The sequence below is a fragment of the Sus scrofa genome, chromosome 7 (genome assembly GCF_000003025.6).
Source record: "Sus scrofa isolate TJ Tabasco breed Duroc chromosome 7, Sscrofa11.1, whole genome shotgun sequence".
In the NCBI taxonomy this organism is placed as follows: domain Eukaryota; kingdom Metazoa; phylum Chordata; class Mammalia; order Artiodactyla; family Suidae; genus Sus; species Sus scrofa.
Genome location: NC_010449.5, coordinates 15,600,632 through 15,620,388, shown reverse-complemented (window position 1 = coordinate 15,620,388; position 19,757 = coordinate 15,600,632). Strand labels below are relative to the sequence as shown.

At 42.9% G+C, this 19,757-nt stretch overlaps 1 protein-coding gene across 5 annotated transcripts in view; it reads left to right on the top strand.

The window, feature by feature from the left end:
• MBOAT1 (membrane bound O-acyltransferase domain containing 1) overlaps positions 1 to 19,757 on the top strand; it is a 111,692-nt gene that overhangs the window by 23,944 nt on the left and 67,991 nt on the right. The window contains exon 1 of one of the 5 annotated variants that reach the window (XM_021100237.1): positions 13,642 to 13,741. The exons of the other annotated variants lie outside the window; for them this stretch is intronic. The gene's annotated coding sequence lies outside the window, so the exon portion shown is untranslated. Of the gene's footprint in view, positions 1 to 13,641; positions 13,742 to 19,757 lie in introns of those variants that run through there. 5 annotated transcript variants of the gene reach the window in all.

Genomic DNA, 19,757 nt, shown 5'->3' with positions numbered 1-19,757 from the left:
ACATTCACATTACAGGGATCCCAGAAGGAGAAGAGAAAGTGAAAAAGGGCAGAGAACATAATTGAAGACATAATAACTGAAAACTTCCCTAACTTGGGAAAGGAAACAGATACTCAGATCCAGGAAGCACAGCGAATCCCAAACAGAATCAACCCAAGAGGACCACATCAAGACACATTGTAATTTAAATGGCAAAGATTGTAAAACCACTGTAGAAAATGGTATAGAGGTACCTCAGAAAACTAAATATAGACCTACATTATGACCCAGAAATCCCACTCTTGGGCATATATCTGGACAAACCTTTCCTTGAAAAGGATATTGTAGCACTATTCACAATAGTCAAGACATGGAAACAACCTAAATGTCCATCTACAGATGAATGGATTAAGAAGAGGTAGTACATATATACAATGGAATACGACTCAGCCATAAAAAGAGCAAAATAATGCCATTTGCAGTAACATGGATGGAACTAGAGACTCTCATATTAAGTGAAGTAAGTCAAAAAGAGAAAGACAAATGCCATAGGATATCACTTATATCTGGAATCTAATATATGGCACAAATGAATCTTTCCACACAAAAGAAAACTCATGAACTTGGAGAACAGACTTGTGGTTGCCAAGGGAGAGGGGAAGGAAGTGGGATGGACTGAGAATATGGGGTTAATAGATGCAAACTATTGCCTTTGGAATGGATAAGCAACGAGATCTTGCTGTATAGCACTGGGAACTATATTTAGTCACTTGTGATGGAACATGATGGGGGATAATGTGAGAAAAAGAATGTATATATGTATGTGTGACTGGGTCACTTTGCTGTACAGTAGAAAATTGACAGAATACTGTAAACCAACTATAATGGAAAAAATAAAAATCTTTATTAAAAAAATGAATGGCAAAAATTACAGATAAAGAGAGAATCTTAAAAGGAGCAAGGAAAACAGAAGTTACATACAAGGAAACTCCCTTAAGGCTATCAGTTGACTTTTCAACAGAAACTCTGCAGGCAAGAAGGGAGTGGCATGATATATTTAAAGTGATGAAAGGGAAAAAAACTTCAACCAAGAATACTCTACTCTACCCAGCAAGGCTTTTTTTAGATTTGTTGGAGGGATCAAACATTTTACAAACAAGCAAAAGCTAGAAGAGTTTGGCCGCACCAACCAGCTTTATAAAAAATTTTAAAGGAACTTCTGTAAGCAAAAGAGAAAAGACCACAACTAGAAACATGAAAATTAAAAAAGGAAAAAAAATATTTAGTAAAGGCAAATATACAATAAAGGTAGTAAGTTATTCATGTATAAAGCTAGTAGGAAGGTTAGAAGACACAAGAAGTAAAATCATCTATATCCACAGTAAGTAGTTAAGTGGAAGACAGAACAAAAAGATGTAAAATATGATGTAAAAAACAGTAAACATGTGGGAGGGGGAGGTAGGTAAAAATGTAAGGTTGTGAAAATGACATTAAATGTAAGACCTGAAACCATAAAACTTCTGGAAGAAAATGTAGGCAGTAAGCTCTTTGATATCAGTCTTAATAATATTTTTTTTGGATATGTCTCCTCAGGCAAGGGAAACAAACAAGATGAACCTAAGGGATTATATCAATCTGAAAAGCTTTTTCACAGTGACAGAAACTGTCAACCAAACGAAAATGCCACCTAATGAATTGGAGGTGATATTTCCAAGTGATGTATCTGATAAAAGGTTAATATCCAAAGAATTCAGAAAACTCAACATCAGAAAACTAAACAACCTGATTAAAAAAATGGACATTCATGTCCCTTTTGAGGCACTAAAAAGTAAAAGGGGTAGACAATCTGCACAGACATTTTTCCAAAGAAGATGAACTGATGGCCAACAGGTACATGAAAAGATGTTGAGACTCACCAATCACCAGGACATGCACCTGTCAGAATGGCTGTTCTCAAAAAGGCAGTAAGTAGGGTTTCCCTTGTGGTACAGAGGAGTAAGGATCCAGTGTTGTCACTGCAGTGGCTCAGGTCACTGCTGTGGCTCAGGTTTGATCCCTGGCTGGAACTTCCACATGCTGTGGGCACAGAGAAAGAAAGAAAAAAGACAACAAATAACAGGTGTTGACAAGGATGTAGAGCAAAGGGAATCCTTGACCACTCTTGGTGGAATTATGAACTGGTACCACCACAATGGAAAACAATGTGAAGATTCCTCAAAAAATTAAAAATAGAACTACCATATAAACCAGCAATTCCTCTCCTGGACATTTACCTAAAGAAAACAAAAACACTAATTAGAGGGGATACCTGCACCCCTGTGTTCATTGCAGCATTATTTACAATAAGCTAGATATGGAAGCAACCTAAGTACCCATCAATAGATAAATGGATAAAGAAGATGTGATATATATGCCAACTTAGTAAATCGTTTTATGACTGAGTAATGGAATATTACTCAGCCATAAAAAGAATGAAATCTGGAGTTCCCGTCGTGGCGCAGTGGTTGATGAATCCGACTAGGAACCATGAGGTTGCGGGTTCGGTCCCTGCCCTTGCTCAGTGGGTTAACGATCTGGCGTTGCCGTGAGCTGTGGTGTAGGTTGCAGATGCGGCTCGGATCCCGTGTTGCTGTGGCTCTGGTGTAGGCCGGTGGCTACAGCTCCGATTCAACCCCCAGCCTGGGAACCTCCATATGCCCCGGGAGTGGCCCAAGAAATGGCAACAACAACAACAACATCAACAACAAAAAAACAAAAGACAAAAAAAAAAAAAAAAAAAGAATGAAATCTTGCCATTTGTGACAACATGCATGGACCTAGATGCTATTATGCTGGGTGAAATATATCAGATAGAGAAAGACAAATAATGCATGTTTTCATTTCTGTGTGGATCTAGAAAACAAAACAAATGAAGAAACATGACAAAACAGAACCGAGTTATAGAGACAGAGAACAAGCAGGTGGTTGCCAGAGGGTATGGGATGGAGGGAGGTAAGAAATAGGTGAGGGAGGTTAAGAAATGCAAACTTCTAGTGCTAAAATAAATGAGTTACAGGTATAAAATGTACAGTGTGAGGAATATAGTCAGTAACTATAGTGTTGCTCTGTGGTGACAGATCATAATTATAATTATTGTGGTGATCACTTTAATGTTTAAAGATATCGCATTACCAGGGTGTAAATGGAACTAACAAAGTGTTATAGGTCAATTACACTTCCAATGCGAACAAACAATCTCAGAGAAAAAGAGATCGGATTTATTGTTATCAGACAAGGGAGGGGGAAGTGAATGAAAGTAGTCAAAGGGTACAAACTTCCACTTGCCGGATGCATAAATACTGGAAATAGAACATACAACATGATAAATGTAATGAATAGTGCTGTATGTTATATATGAAAGTTGTTGAGTGAGAAATCCTAGGAGTTCGCTTCACAAGGATAATGTTTTTGGTCCTGTTCCTTTCATTCTGTGTCTGTATGAGATGATGGATACTCAGTAAACTTACCGTGATAATTGTTTTTTTTTTTTTTTTTGGTCTTTTTGCCTTTTCTAGGGCCACTCCCGTGGCATATGGAGGTTCCCAAGCTAGGGGTCTAATCGGAGCCGTAGCCACCGGGCTACACCAGAGCCACAGCCACGCGAGATCTGAGCCACATCTGTGACCTACACCACAGCTCATGGCCACGCTGGATCCTTAACCCACTGAGCAAGTCCAGGGATCGAACCTGCACCCTCATGGTTCCTAGTCAGATTCGTTCACCACTGAGCCACGACGGGAACTCCTGATAATTGTTTTTTGATGTATGTGAGTCATAGCGTTATACTGTACACCTTGCACTTATGCAGTGCTATCTGTAAATAATATGTCAATAAAAGTATTGGAAGAAAAAAATACTTAATCTACCCTTCAGGAGCTGCCTGGGATGCTGGGAGGGCTTAAGAGGAAGCATGGCTTTCTGGAGCCTAAATACTCTGCGTTTTGTGTGAAGATTTATCTGAGCATTTACTCCTTTAGGGACTTGCTCTAAATTTTTGCTCACTTGGGGATGTCACGTCTCCCATGGTGGTGGGGCACTTTACTGTTTCTAAGGTTAGGCCAGCCTTTGTAGGTGTGGATATATATTTTGTTGTCTTCAGTCCTTCGCTGGCCATTTGTTCCCACCAAGACTCCAAGGCAAGTCTGAACACCCTGTAGTTCTTTTCTCTAATATGCTGTTCTAGTTCACAAGGTTGCCTCTTATGCCCCACTGGCAGACCTCAGAGATATTGGGGGATCAGTTCCAGACCACTACAATACAGCAGATACCACAATAAAACACTTGTTTGGTTCCTCAGTGCATATAAAAGTTATATTTACCCTATACTATGTTCTAAGTGTGAAATAGTATTGTGTCTAAAAAAACAATGTCCACACCTTAATTAGGGAACACTTTATTGCTAAAAAACACTAACCATCATCTGACTACACAGACTTGCCACAAATCTTCAAGTCATAAAAACCCTATTATCTATGAAGTAAGGTGAAAATGGGGTAGGCCTATAGAGTGTTCCGTTTCACATTTAAACTTAGGAAGAAAATCAGAGTGCTTCCTTTCTTGACCTGACCTATGGAAATTCTTCTTTTTCTGCTTATTCTTTTCGTATTAGTTAATTTAGTGACATGACTTTTTTTTTTTCGTTCTCTTCTTTGCCAAAGATAGGGATTGCTGAACCTCTTCTGGCTTTGTAAGTTGTTTTACATTTAAGATAAGAATTTGGAACTGTTTCCACAGGGGAAGTGGAAAGAAGAATATGAGATCTATGGAACCAGGGCAGACGTTTGCCCTGGTGAACATGCCCCATAAATTGTGGATGAGCCAGGGGTTTGTTGTTGTTGTTGTTGTTGTTTGCTTTTTAGGGCCACAACCAAGGCATAAAGGGTTGGGGTTGAATCAGAGCTACAGCTGCCAGCCACAGCCACAGCACCACCAGATCTGAACCACATCTGTGACCTATACCACAGCTCACGACAATGCCGGATCCTTAACACACTGAGCAAGGCCAGAGGTCGAACCCGCATCCTCATGGATCCTAGCCACGATGGGACCTCTGGATGAGCCATTTAGATGCTTGAACTAGATGCGATACAAATATTTCGTTATGGAATTTTCAGAATTATCTTAACAATAATCTGATTCTCTTCCTCATTTTACAGATAAGAAGATCTAGGCTCATTAATATTAGATCACTTGCCCAAGGGCACCCTGCCAGCTGGTGGCAGAACTGGTTGTTAGACACCAAGGTCCATGCCCTTTCTGTGCATACTACTCTGCTCATACCTTCAGAATTAATAAAGCATGGCCAGGGTGAGCAGGCTAGACCTTTGAATGACATGGTTATTATGCACAGAGTTGCTGTTGGTCTGTGTTTAAACAATCCAAGAAGCTTAGGAATCCTCTCTTAGGTCCTTGGGAAGGTTTTATATTCCTATCCGAATGAGCAAGTTGTGATGGTCGGAGATGTTTTAGTGGAATAAACATAGGAAGGTATTTTTATCACAAAGATGTTTAAGTTTGAAATAAATATTTCCAGTCAACCTGGTAAATAGTTTTATAACCATATTTACAGGCTGCAACTTTTGCTTACAGCTGAATGGCTTATGCTTTGCTTTCCACATGTTGGAGTGTGGGACTTGCTTTCATTAACTTGAAATTGATCATTGGGAATAACTCAAGGCTTGTCCCCCCCCCCCTGAATTTCTGGTTAGTTGATTTACTTTTGGAAATAGATGTTTTCTTTCTCCTGCAGTTCTTTGAAGTCCTAGACTCAGAGAACATTTAAACTCCTTTACATGGTCCAAAGTGTCCCTTTGACAGAATATTCTGATTTGTGTTACTTCTTCAAAGGTTCCTGCAGGGCTCTCCTCCACAATGAAGGCATTTCAGCCCTGCCTCACTGACCCCCAGATTCAGATCCAGCAGCCTGCCAGGGAAGAACTTGCCCAGTAAATTTGCTTCGAAGAGGAAGTTCTTATCCATTCCACACAGGACCACCCTTTTGCCTCTCCTTCTGTTTCTCATTGCTTCCTGCTGGGCTGCCAGAAGATGATGAAACTCAAGACATACAGGTTTTTCAGTGCTTGGCCCTGGTCTCTGAGGACAGTAGGAATAGTTGTTAGAAGCATCCACGAAGATAGAATACTCATTGCTTCATTCGCTATGGAAAACAGTACAGAGGTTCCTCACAAAACTAAAAATAGAATTACTGTGTGATGGAGCAATTCCACTTCTGGGGATATTCACAAAGGAAATGAGATCAACATCTTGAGAGCCCTCTGCACCCCTGTGTTCATCGCAGCATTAGCCACAAGCACCAAGACATGGAAACAACCCAAGTGTCCAGTGATGGATGGATGGATGGATAAGGAACATGTGGTGCATATATGTACAAAGGAACATTATCCAGCTCCACCCCCACCCCAAAGGCCGTCTTGCCATTTGTGTCAGGAACCTTGAGGGCATTGTGCTAAGTGAGGTGAATCAGGTACAGATGAGCATTGTATCATCTCACTTCTATGTGGAATCTAGAAAAGCGGGCTTCATGTTGCAATACTCACAATCACATTGAAAAGCCAGAGACGCTTGTTCCCTGGGGCGGAGGGTGGAGAGAACAGAGGGCGGAGATGGAATACCTGCAGGTGAGGACACAGCTGACGTATTTAGCAAACTCTAGGGCTCTCACTCCATCTCCTTCCTCCCAGCCCTTCATTGTCCTGAATTGTAGTTTCAGGCAGGGCGTCAGAGCTGTTACTAACTACCTGCGAGGGCCAGTAGCAGACCCTCCCTGAGTTTTAGTCTTTTCATTTGTTCAATGGAGGTGCTGATACCTGCCTCATGGCTTTGCTAAGAGGATGGGATGAAAAAATATGGAAAGTGCTAAGGCTATAGAAAATAAAATTAATTTTCATGATCATGTGTTGGGCACTGCCCTAGGTGCTAGGCTTACAGAGAAGAGTAAAACTCATTCCATGCCCTCAGAGAACTCAAATTTATTGGAATTATAGGCACACACACACAAAAGTTGCAATTATGTATGACAATTAAAATGTTAGTGTTTGGGGTTAATAGGTACAAACAATTGCATTTGGAGTGGCTAAGCAAGGAGATCCTGCTGTATAGCACAGGGAACTATATCCAGTCACTTGTGATGGAACATGATGGAGGATAATGTGAGAAAGAGAAGGCATATATACATATGACTGGGTCACATTGCTGTACAGCAAAATTTGGCAGAACATCGTAAATCAACTATGATAAAAAATTAACAAGTTTGAACTTGAAAAAAAAAGTTATATATATATAAATATAGTAGTACAGAGGTAATATAGAGGCAGACCCCTAGCCCTGCATGTGTGTGTTTGTCCAGAGATGGGGGTAGGAGAGTAGAAATGAGGAGATGGTTTCCAAGAGGAGGAAGGCGGGTAGGGAGTTGGGCTGCACCTGAGGGGCGTAAAGCCTGGGAGAGACATGGCTGGGTTGTTCTAAGCCGTTCGTTTGGTGCAGGATGGTTTGGGAAACTTTAGACAAATCATGCAGCACAAACTATGGGAAGTCTTGTAGACACACAAGGGCTAGTTGTCCATCCAGGTTCGAGGTTCAGGCCTCAGTCTTGGTTTAGTGACCAGGTTCCTGTTCTCTAGAGGAATTGCCCGTCCCTCGTGTGCCTGTCTGCCCATGTGGGCTTCCAGTGTAGTCTAGTCTACTGCGTTTGTCACCAGCTGTTCTCTGCCCACCTATTGTGAGTGGCATTGCTATAGACAATGTCCCATCCTCCCTCTATCCCCTCACCCACCCCATGTGCATAGTAACTAGGGATGCTGTGCCTCACAGAGCCGGCTTTGCCAGGCTGGACATCCCAGCACCAGCACCTGGATGGTCCCCAACACGCTCCCCTCCTGGGTAGCCCGGGTGCAAGGTCCATGCCTCTTCCTGCCTGTCATGCTGTGAGCTATTGGTTGTGGATTCCTAAGATGCCATTCAATTTAAGGACAAACGGTGTCAAAGATTTTGGAGCTGAGTGGCAAGCCTTTGGGGCAGAGCCTTGCCAGCAGCAGTAACTTGGTGGAGTCACAATTGTCCATGTCCTGTCCTTAGCTTTACTCCTTAGTCTCGAGCCTTGGTTTTTGTTGGTGGACTTAGACTGGATGATGCTCAGTGATGAACACCAACTAAGCAGAATGTCATTTTATCTCTTTGCTATGACTAATGCAACTGGTAAGCAGGATGGAAATATTGATGTCCAGTAGTCACTCTATTTATATCTCTTATGAGAGACTTTCTCTGCAAATTCAAAGTATAATCAGAAGTAAATGGAGTCCGCTGAGTGGGCATCACGGTCATGGTGTTTGAGCCAGGCTGGCCAGATGGACCCTGTTGTACCATAAGGCTGTACCTGGGTCAGCTGGCTGTAGCACCTGTTCACCTAGAGGGCGCTCATGTAGTCAACTATTTTGTCTTTTTTCCTTTGCTGTTTAATAAAATCCCTGCAGACCTCCCCTTTCTGTAAACACATGATCTAGATCATAGTACCATGGATTAGATTACAGTTTATTTTAGTTACATTCCAGCCTTGAGGACAGGGCAGCCTGCCAGGTATCTTGAGTGAGAGAGTGACAAAGGAAGCAGAAGATGGGAGTTTTCTCATAGCCTTGCCTCTCTGGACAGGAGTGGGAGATAAGGCCAGGGGATTTCAGTGTCTGGAGAGCACTGTGTCACCTTGCTCTTTTTATAAATGTAACACCAACTTTTTCCACTGTGGTTTCTGAATTCTTCTGCATTGGTGAAAAATATTCCATAGTTATAGTAAATATTGGGGGCTGAAAGTTCCAGTTTCATCCCCTCTAGGGAATCCATTGAGAAATGTGTCCAGCTGTCAGCTAGGGTTCTAGAGAACACCTTTGATAGTGAGGAAGTGAAAATGGAGATGCCAGTATGGTCCTAGGGCTGAGCAAGAGCTCCTGCAACCGAATTGAGAAGATTGAGCCCAGGGGCAGGTGGAGCAGCTAGCTGGACAGCGTGGCCTTGGGGGCTTGCCCTGTGGAAAGAGGGGGAGGAGAGTGGGCAGCCTTTGGGCAGCAATCTCAGGAGAGCGAACCCTCAAGGCTTCACTCCCTCCTCTAGGGGAAGGACGAGTCTGCTTAGGGTCGCTCATACCCTCCTGCGGGCTGACCGAGTGAGGAGGAGGGGCAGATGGAGGACATTTCTTCCCAGTGTCCTAGAGATGAGACCTGTGATTAGGTATGAGCCCAGGAGGAAGGGTGAACAGCTTGGAAAGGTTTGAGTATCCGTGCATTACTCAAATTCCCCTAACAACTCTGGAAGTGGGCCGATACTGCCATTTTATATCTAAGGAATTTGAGTCATTGGTTTGGGGTCACCCAGATCTGTGTAGGAGGCAAGGGACTCAAACCCACATCCCCCAGACTTCAAATCCCAGGCCATCCTCTGACACCAGCTCACCTGTGTGAAGATGTATATATGCTGTTATCCCTTGCTTAACTGTGAGGTGGGTGTGAAATAGTTTCTGAGTGATCTGAGTCACTAGAGCATAAATGTATAAACCTGTGTCCTTGAATCATGCTCTGTTTTGGAAGCACAGCCACCACTTCGATGGTCCCTGCTGCATCATCTGGTCCCTATGGAGATGTACACTTTCTCCTCTGGACACCCATGGGCGTCCCGTCTCCTTTGTGTGAGGACAGATGATGCCTCATGCTGGGTGGTCTGTTGGACTTGCTTTTCCCCTTTCTCTAGAAGTTGGATACCAAAGGGCCTGTCATTTTTGCATCTGTGGTGCCATGTCTGAACTCAGATGCTCTCTTTGGGCTTAGTTATTTAATTAAATAAATTTAAGTGACACCTTTTCACCCCCTTTAGAGTTCAAGAGAGAAGAAAAAGGATGAAGAGAAAAGTCCAGCAGTTGAAAATAATAGAATAAAGTGGAAACAGGAAGAAATGGGACAACAGGGCACTATAATAAGGAGGTGAAAGAAATGAAATTTTGAAAAGAGGGAGAAAAGAGAGGTGACACAGCAGGCATGTGAAGTGGGCTGGGATGTGTTTCCTCCTTAAAAAATGAAAATTGGAGTTCCTATTGTGGCTCAGTGGGTTACAAACCCCACTAGTATCCATGAGGATGTGGGTTCAATCCCTGGCCTCACTCAGTGGGTTAAGGATCTGGCTTAGCCGTGAGCTGTGGTGTAGGTTGCAGACACGGCTCAGATCTGGCGTTGCTGTGGCTGTGGTATAGGCCGGCAGCTGCAGCTCTCATTTGACCCCTAGCCTGGGAACTTCCATATGCTGTGGGTGTGATCCTAAAAAGCAAAAAAAAAAAAAGAAAGAAAGAAAGAAAGAAAGAAAGAAAGAAAGAAAAGAAAGAAAGAAAGAAAGAAAGAAAGAAAGAAAGAAAGAAAGAAAGAACATGGACAAATAATTGGGTTTTGTTAGGTGGTAGAAGGGAGAGTTGGTGTCTTATTTAAAGGCCAGAAATTTAAATAATATTTAGAACAGCTCTAAGTGGAACTGTGGGCAGATTCACTAAGTGAGGACAGCTCTTGCGTTTAGTCAGCAAAATCTCAGAGCAGCTGACTCTGTGGGGGTCAGAATGTGGGGTGTAGGCGATCCAAGGCCACAGGTGGCTCTTGGAACAAGAAAGGGGTTCGTGAGCTGCCCACGAGGCCTGAGAGTCCACACTGGGAGGCTCTGGGGAGACAGTAGGAGCGAACAAAGGACGGAAGACGGCAGGGCCAGCGTGGGGGGAAGATGGGCAGGAGAATCGGGGAACACGTGGAAATGGTCCCGAGTGAGAGTGAGGGGTTGAGATGGTCAGAGAAAGGCAGGAGGGGAAATTAAAGCAGGTTGGAGGACGTTACACCGTGTTAGCGATTTGTTGGAAAGAGCCCCAGAAGTACCTACTTTTCCGCCAACATGAAGATCATCTGAGTCAGGAAGCAGTCTGGTAGTGGAGGGGACGTGGTCAGAGATGCTCAGGGGACTCGACAGTGTGATGGGTGCAGCAGGCTGGCCGAAGCCAATTGCTGCCGTTGCCGAAGGGAGAAGGAGATTTAGTGGTTGCTTCTCTCGCATTCTTCGAGGGGAGCATTGGTTTTTTCCTTCTTTTAAATCCCGTGCTGCGGTGAGACACTAACATCAAATGCTGTCACTTACATGTGGAATCTAAAAGGACACAATGAACTTCTTTGCAGAATAGATACTGACTCGCAGACTTTGAATAACTTACGGTTTCCTAATGAGACAGGTTGGGGGGTGGGGGGGAATGCACTGAGGGTTTGGGATGGAAATGCTATAAAATTGGGTTGTGATGATCGTTGTACAGCGGTAAATGTAATAAAATTCATCGAGTAATTAAAAAACATTAAAAAAAACCCCTCATGCTTGGCAAGTCCTGATACCAGCGACACCCCCCTATGTAGGTCTGGTGAGGCGAACTTGGAGGAAAAGCAGCTTTTTGGTGGGATGAACTTGCTCCACCCATCACGTTGGTGTCAGTACTGTGAATTTATTCCCCGTGCTGTTGGTATAGCCATCAGTGACTTTACCGAAGTGGATCAGTTAGTTCATCATTACCTGTCAGATGGCAATCAGCCTGCTTCCCAGTTTAAGTCATTTTATCCCAGCCAAAGCATTGAAAACATCTATAAGAATTTTTGAGTCAGAAAGGATCTTACGGATCATTTATATGATCTCCTGATTTTCCCAGTTAGAAAGCTTAGCGCCTCAGGGGTTAGATGAGTTGTCTGCTGTTCAGTACATAATAGACCTTTTTTTTCTTCTTTTTTATGGCTGTACCCACAACATATGGAAGTTCCTAGGCCAGGGACTGAATCCCAGCTGCACCTGCGACCTGTGTCACAGCTGCAGTATGCTGGACCAGGGATCAAACCCATGCCTCCACAGCAGCCTAAACCACTGTAGTCAGATTCTTAACCCACTGCACCACAGTGGGAACTCCAGGACATAATAGATGTTGACTGCAGCCCACAATGGACCTGTCTCAGAGCTAGTTAGTGTCTGGTCCAGGATTAGAAAATGGATGCCTTCACTCAGACTCCAGGTGTATTTGGCAATGACTATCAATTTTTAAATATTTCCCAGAATCCTGTGATTCGCTTCTAACACTGGCATGTCTCTGTGCCATTAGTTACTTGATAAGTATTACAGCAGGGGAATCTTGGCAGTAGTTGGCAAGCTTAGCTTTTGCTCTGGAAAAAAACAAACAAACAAACAAACAAAAAATGGTTTCCATAAACAGCAAGGTCCTACTGGATAGCATGGGCAACTGTATTCACTATCCTGAGATAAAGCATAATGGAAAAGAATATTAAAAAGAATGTACACGCAGGTGTAACTGAATCTCTTTGCTGTACAGCAGAAATTGACACGGCATTGTAACTCAACTCTATGTCAGAAAACAGGATGAAAATGAGAAGGGTAGGAAGAAGAAATGACTCATTTTTCATATCATGAAGAAATAAAGTATTCAACCATCAAAAAAAAAAAAAAAAAAGAAAGAAAGAAAGAAAAGAAAAGAAAAATGCTGTCATGTGGGGTGGCTTTCGAAGTCCATTCATTGAATCAACAGGTTCTGACTGTGGGCACGTTACAGACACACTGTAGGGACGTTCCTTTTTCACATGTGCAGGTGCCCTCTGCTGCGCCTCCTCTTCCCCATAGAATTTGTGTCCCTGGAACCCAGGAGCAGCAGGCAATAACTTCTGCCTTGGACTGTGGAATGGGCTGATTTAAACATAAAACAAATAGAAAAACCACAATAGGAGAAAGGAAGTTGCATCTTGGTTTAGTGGGCTTTTGAGGTGAGTCATTTTTTTTTGTTAACACTTGTACCACTGAAAAGATTTTTTTTTTTTAAATCTTTTTGTCTTTTTAGGGCCGCACCCATAGCATATGGAAGTTCCCAGGCTAGAGGTCGAATCGGGGCTGTAGCCACTGGCCTGCTTATGCCACAGCCACAGCCATAGCAATGCTGGATTGGAGCCGTATCTGTGGCCTACACCACAGCTCATGGCAACACCAGATCCTTAACCCACTGAGCAAGGACAGAGATTGAACCCACATCCTCATGGATGCTAGTCGGGTTCATTAACCACTGAGCCACAACAGGAACTCCCTGAAAAGATTAACTGATACACTCTAGAGGACTAATGGGTTACATATAAAACCCCCAAAGAATTTCCCCTTTACATGGAGAGAGAGTAGCTTTAATGCCCAGTTGTACATTTGAGAACCTTTCGGACACTGCAGGATGTAAGGCTTGTGAGTGACACCCAGGGCCAACCAACCTGCTCATCAGGGACTTAGAGAAGCTGGCATCAGAGAGAAGGGGAGGAGAGAGGTCAGGTGGTAACATGGTGGCAGACAAGCTGAGCTTTCAGGGCAAGAAAGCAAAAGTGAAAAAATAAAGTTTTATAGAAAGCAGACATTTTAGGGTAATGCCTCAGAAACCCTTCCCAAGTTTCACAAGAAATCCCACTGTTGTGTTTCACTGTGTTGTAGGGTCTTTATTAGTGTTCATCTGGGTAGTGACTCTGGGCTAATAATTCTTTTTCTTTTCTTTTCTTTTTTGCCTTTCCTGTAGTCTGTGAAAGTTCTTGGGCCAGGGATCAAAGCCAAGTCACAGCTTCGACCTGCAGCAAAGACAACACCAGATCCTTAACCACTGGGCCACCAGGGAATTCCAGGGCTGGTAATTTTTTCTTTTCTTTTCTTTCTTTTTTTTTTTTTTTTTTTTTTTTTTGCCACACCTGTGACATATGGAAGTTCCTGGGCTAGGGACTGAATCTGAGCCACAGCTGTGACCTATGCCACAACTGGGGGCAACACCAGATCCCTTAACCCACTGTGCTGGGTAGGGGATGGAACCTGCACTGCCCAGAGACAGTGCCAGATACTTAACCTGCTGCACCACAGCCGGGACTTCCAAGGGCTGGTAATTCTAGGTGGTGGGTTAGACTGTTAAAAAAAGTTTCAATGTTTCTAATATATATTAAATAGCTTTGGAAGCTGTCCAGTTCTACCCAATTTTGTAGTGAATAATTACGAGGCTCTTTATCATCTTTGAAATGGAGTAAAAACTGCTGGTAAATGCCAGTACCTCTTCTGCATCTTACTTTGGGACTGCTTAAAGCTTCAGCTTGAAAAAAAAAAAATTAGCTTTAAACCACAGCACTGCTCTGTATTAATCCTACAGCAAACAAAAACAAAACGCACATGCCGTCACACTCAAGCTCCAAATATCTCTTTGTCAATGACCCTTGTGATGCTGTTGGGCTACTTGATACGTGTTGCATTTATATGTGTCTTTTTCAATAGGTAATATGTTTAAAAACTTTTCTCCGAAGAACCTAAGCTTCAGAGTCTCCATGTAAGAGGAAGCAGTGTCTGCGCTACAGCTAATTTCTCTTCGGGGGCCTGTCTGGCTGTATTATTTTTATTAATGAAAAAATATGTTCATGGGGTCTTAAAGGGGACCAGCTTTTAGCGGAGGAGATGGTTTTGAAGACTTCTCTCTGTCCCTGCCTCCAGACGTCTTCATGCTGCTCTTAGAACTTACCAGATAAGGGGCTTTGCTGTGAACTCTCTTTCCTGACTGTCTTCTTAAATGAAACATCCAGGGTGAATTTATTTGCCCCTCCTGGATGTCACTGCCCCTCTTCTGGCATGTACCTGTCATGTCAGATGTGAAAAGAGAAATGGAGGGAATTTTAAAAATAGTAACTAACTTTTTTTTTTTTTTTTTTTGGTCTTTTTGCTATTTCTTTGGGCCGCTCTTGTGGCATATGGAGGTTCCCAGGCTAGGGGTCGAATCGGAGCTGTAGCCACTCGCCTACGCCAGAGCCACAGCAACGCGAGATCCGAGCCGCGTCTGCAACCTACACCACAGTTCACAGCAACGCCGGATCGTTAACCCACTGAGCAAGGGCAGGGACCGAACCCGCAACCTCATGGTTCCTAGTCGGATTCGTTAACCACTGCGCCACGACGGGAACTCCTAACTTTTTTTTGTTTTGGAAATTCCTCTCCATAATTGGCTACTTGGTATTATTTTTATTCAGTGTGGATCCTGCGAGTGGAACAGTTTTCAAACACTCTGGATTTCCTCAAGATACTCACAAGAAGCAGTTCTTCTTTCTTGAGCCCCAAGTCACCCCTCAGTGTTGCACACAGCAGGGCATGGTGTTCTGTGCATGATGCCAGGAGTGGCCATCTGGAGGTGACCAGTGTGGCCGTGCCACACACATTGCTATAAATTGGTGGACTGGGCATCTGGACAGCTGTTACTTTTTTTATCCCATTTCTCCCTCAGATGTCTTAATTTTTCTCTTTAGAGCATAGAAAACATTAACTGTACTGAGGCTTAGTTTTTATCCAAGAGCAGGTGCATCCTTACCTCCTGGAAGAGATGGTCCACTGAGATCCATGGGCATTGCATGTATATATACGTCTTTCTCAGACCACAGTGGATCTGGATGGTACCACAAGCCTTGCGATTAGTACCATCACACATTTTTTTAGGTACTGTCCTATTCCCCCCCCCCCCTTATTTTGGTAAAACATGCAACTCTGCAGAAATCCTGACTGTTATTATTAGTCTCATTCTTCATTTGAATCTGAAAAGGCCCCAGTAAGTAGCTGGTCCCAGGTTACTGGGGCCAACCAGGTGGCCTGTGGGGCTTGGCCCACAGGATGGAGAGGGAGCTGCTTTTCCCGGGCCAGGTGCATGCTGGGATGTGTAGGACAGGTCCCTTGGGTATTGAGAAGAGGTGGGTGGAGTGTGTGGGAACTCCTCAGGCTAGGTTGGCCTTTGCTTTTCAGCTCTAGAGAACAAAGAAACCAAGCAGTCTTCTGATCAGCAAAACCTGGGTATCATTTTGCTTTTATTTACATAGCTGAGATCTAGAAAGCCAAGAAGGGAGCTTAACTAGTTAGAGTCATTCTTTAGAGCTACCAATTGTAGGCTCCACTGAGTGATCCCATCATGGCTGTCTTAATGGTTCTCCTTTCTCTCCTAGATTTTCTTTTTTTTTAAATTTTTATTTATTTATTTTTTTTTATTTTCCCACTGTACAGCAAGGGGGTCAGGTTATCCTTACATGTATACATTACAATTACATTTTTCCCCCCACCCTTTCTTCTGTTGCAACATGAGTATCTAGACATAGTTCTCAATGCTATTCAGCAGGATCTCCTTGTAAATCTATTCTAAGTTGTGTCTGATAAGCCCAAGCTCCCCATCCCTCCCACTCCCTCCCCCTCCCATCAGGCAGCCACAAGTCTCTTCTCCAAGTCCATGATTTTCTTTTCTGAGGAGATGTTCATTTGTGCTGGATATTAGATTCCAGTTATAAGTGATATCATATGGTATTTGTCTTTGTCTTTCTGGCTCATTTCACTCAGGATGAGATTCTCTAGTTCCATCCATGTTGCTGCAAATGGCATTATGTCGTTCCTTTTTATGGCTGAGTAGTATTCCATTGTGTATATATACCACCTCTTCCGAATCCAATCATCTGTCGATGGACATTTGGGTTGTTTCCATGTCCTGGCTCTTGTGAATAGTGCTGCAATGAACACGTGGGTGCACGTGTCTCTTTTAAGTAGAGTTTTGTCCAGATAGATGCCCAAGAGTGGGATTGCGGGGTCATATGGAAGTTCTATGGATAGATTTCTAAGGTATCTCCAAATTGTTCTCCATAGTGGCTGTACCAGTTTACATTCTCACCAACAGTGCAGGAGGGTTCCCTTTTCTCCACAGCCCCTCCAGCACGTGTTATTTGTGGACTTATTAATGATGGCCATTCTGACTGGTGTGAGGTGGTGTCTCATGGTAGTTTTGATTTGCATTTCTCTTATAGTCAGCGATGTTGAACATTTTTTCATGTGTTTGTTGGCCATCTGTATATCTTCTTTGGAGAAATTCTCCTAGATTTTCTTTAGCTTTCCTCTTTATACCTTTTCCCATTCATTCATTCGTTCTATAGAGATTAAATGCTTCTTATGTGCCAGGCACTGTGCTAAATGCCAGGGATCCAAAGAATAATAAGCCACACGGTTTCCGTCCAAGAGACCCTCACATTCTACTGGGAAAAGAGACTTTTTCTAGAGTGTTAATTGTTCACATTCAGCTGCCAATTCTAAGATCTCATCTGAGTTTTAGAAAACAGCCTTGTAAGTAGCAGCAGTTAAACCATATCCTTCTTGGTTTTTTCCCTTCATATTTACTTCCCTTCCCCAACATTTTTGTCTTTCTCCTTTCTCTGTACTTTAAACCTAGTATTTCTAAATATTTACCGACACTGCCTAGCTCTTCATGTAATACGTTTTTAAATTTATCTTCTTTCTGGTCTGTCTCTTCCTAAGTCAAACAAAATTTTTAATCTCTTTTGTGTCTTCCTATTTATGAACAGCCAAATTGTATTTAGACTCCGTTTTAGGGATTTTCCAAAATGAGTCATTAATCATTTCTGCTGAAATGTTTCCATTCCATTTTGGTATCTTTTAAAAACCTGTTTGAATGCTTATGATTATTTTTATGGAATTTTAAGATTTAAATCCTAGATTAACTTTCAGATGTTTTTTCTTGTATGGGAACATAGGTCTAGAAAATACCAGTTTATATTACTCAGAGACCACAAAATTCCAATTTTATGTGACATGGAGGAGAACTTGCCTTTTCTTCATAGAGTCCATCCAGGAAGCTAAACTGTGTTCATATATTTCTATACCTTTTGCCTTTTTCCTGCACTTTTTTGTGAATCCTTTTGTTTAGAAATGTTTCTTAAATATATGGTTGATCATCTATAGGTCTACATTAAGGTTATAATTATATGTATATGTATATTTATGTGTGCATATGCATACAAACATATTGTGCTTTTATGTGTCTGCAGGACTTTTCACTGTAGTTCTCCTGGTAATTTACTTCTCTTGGAACAAGAAAATAGGGCATTTACTAACTGCAGATTTGGAAAGGCAAAAAAGCCTTTTTTTACATTCAGATTTTACATTCTGTTTGGTTTTTAAGAAGAAGAGTTGAAAAAGCAAGGCAGCAGATCCTCCTATGATTTTGGCAGGAGTTCCCATTGTGGCCCAGCAGAAATGAATCTGACTAGGATCCATGAAGATGCAGGTTCGATACCTGGCCCCGCTCGGTGGGTTAAGGATCCAGCATTGCCGTGAGCTGTGGTTTAGGTCCCAGGCACGGCTCGGATCCTGCATGGCTGTGGCTGTGGCATAGGCTGGCAGCTACAGCTCCAACTCAACCCCTAGCCTGGGAACTTCTATATGTTGCGGATGGGCCCTTAAAAAAAAAAAAAAAAAAAAAAAAAAAGAAGCAAAACTAAATAATGAATAAATAAACAAGTGACACCTGTAACTCAAAGAAAAACACTTCTGACAAGTCACTCGTGGCCCCCAACAGTCCATCCTTACACATAAGCTTCTAGTAAACTTTTTCTGAATGCCTAATAGAGGCCTGGAACTGTATTCCTTACAGAATGAAGCAGAAGCATGGTCTTTAGATTTCTTTATTACTTTTGCTCTGCCTTTCCTTTAGCTATCTTTTCTTAGGTGACTAACCTCCCTTGCTCCTGAACCTACCATTCATTCATTCGTTCATTCCAAACTTGAGAACCTAATAGATTACAGGCACTATGGACACACTGATTGAAAGGATAGACATGGCCTCTGCCTTCTTCAAGCTCTTTGCCCAGGTCATGAGATTTTTACCACACAGTGTGAGAAGTGCTGTGCCCACAGAAGCTTAGGGTGGTGTGGGAGTGGCAGAAAGAAAGACTTCCTGGAGGAGGTGACTTCTCAGCTGCAGTTAGAAGGATGGAGGAGGAGGCTGGGAAAGCTTGGACATGGTCAGAGACAGGGAGATAAGTTAAATGGCCATTGAAGTCATCCAGGGGAAATAAATGGTGGCCTGAATTAAGGCAGATGTAGCAGGGGAGGTAAAGGGATTTAAGAGAGACTTAGGAGGTAGAATTAATAGAGTGAAGAGATTGATTCTCTGTAGGTGGGTTTAAAAGAGAGGTGCAGTTCTTTGGTGTCTGGCCTGAAGAGTTGGGTGGTTGAAAGGCAAAGAGGACTAGGTGAGGGGGAAGATGATAAGCTGTTAGGGACATGGAGAAATGTAGGCGTCTGTGATTTCTTCAAGGAAGCTTCCAGTAGGTATGGGGGTGTATATATGCCTGGGAATTCAGGAGGAACATCTGGGCTAGAGGATGAAATCTGGAAGTCATCTAACTGGAGGCGCAGGAATAAGAGAGATCCTTTGGCATATGACACAGCATGAGAAGTGACGCTGGCCTGGGATGGCCCCCAGAGGGCACTGTCTTGGCAGGGCCAGGTAGCAGGGGAACAACTCTCAAAGGGGAGGGTTAAGGAGTGATCAGAAAGTTAAAGATAGGAGTTCCCTGGTGGCTCAGTGGGTTAAGAATCCAGTGTTGTCACTGCTGCGGCACAGGTTAAATCCCTGGCCCATGAACTTCTACATGGCTTGCGTGCAACCAAAAAAAGAAAAGAAAAAAAAATTGAAGGCAATCAATCAGGAGAGTTTCGGTGAGCCAAGAGGAAGGAGCAGAGTAGAATGTGCAGCGTTACATGTTGCCCAGAGCTCATGGCAAGCAAAGACTAGGTATGGTTCACTGGCTTTAGCAAATAAGGAGGTAATTGGTGACTTAGAGCAGTTATTTGGG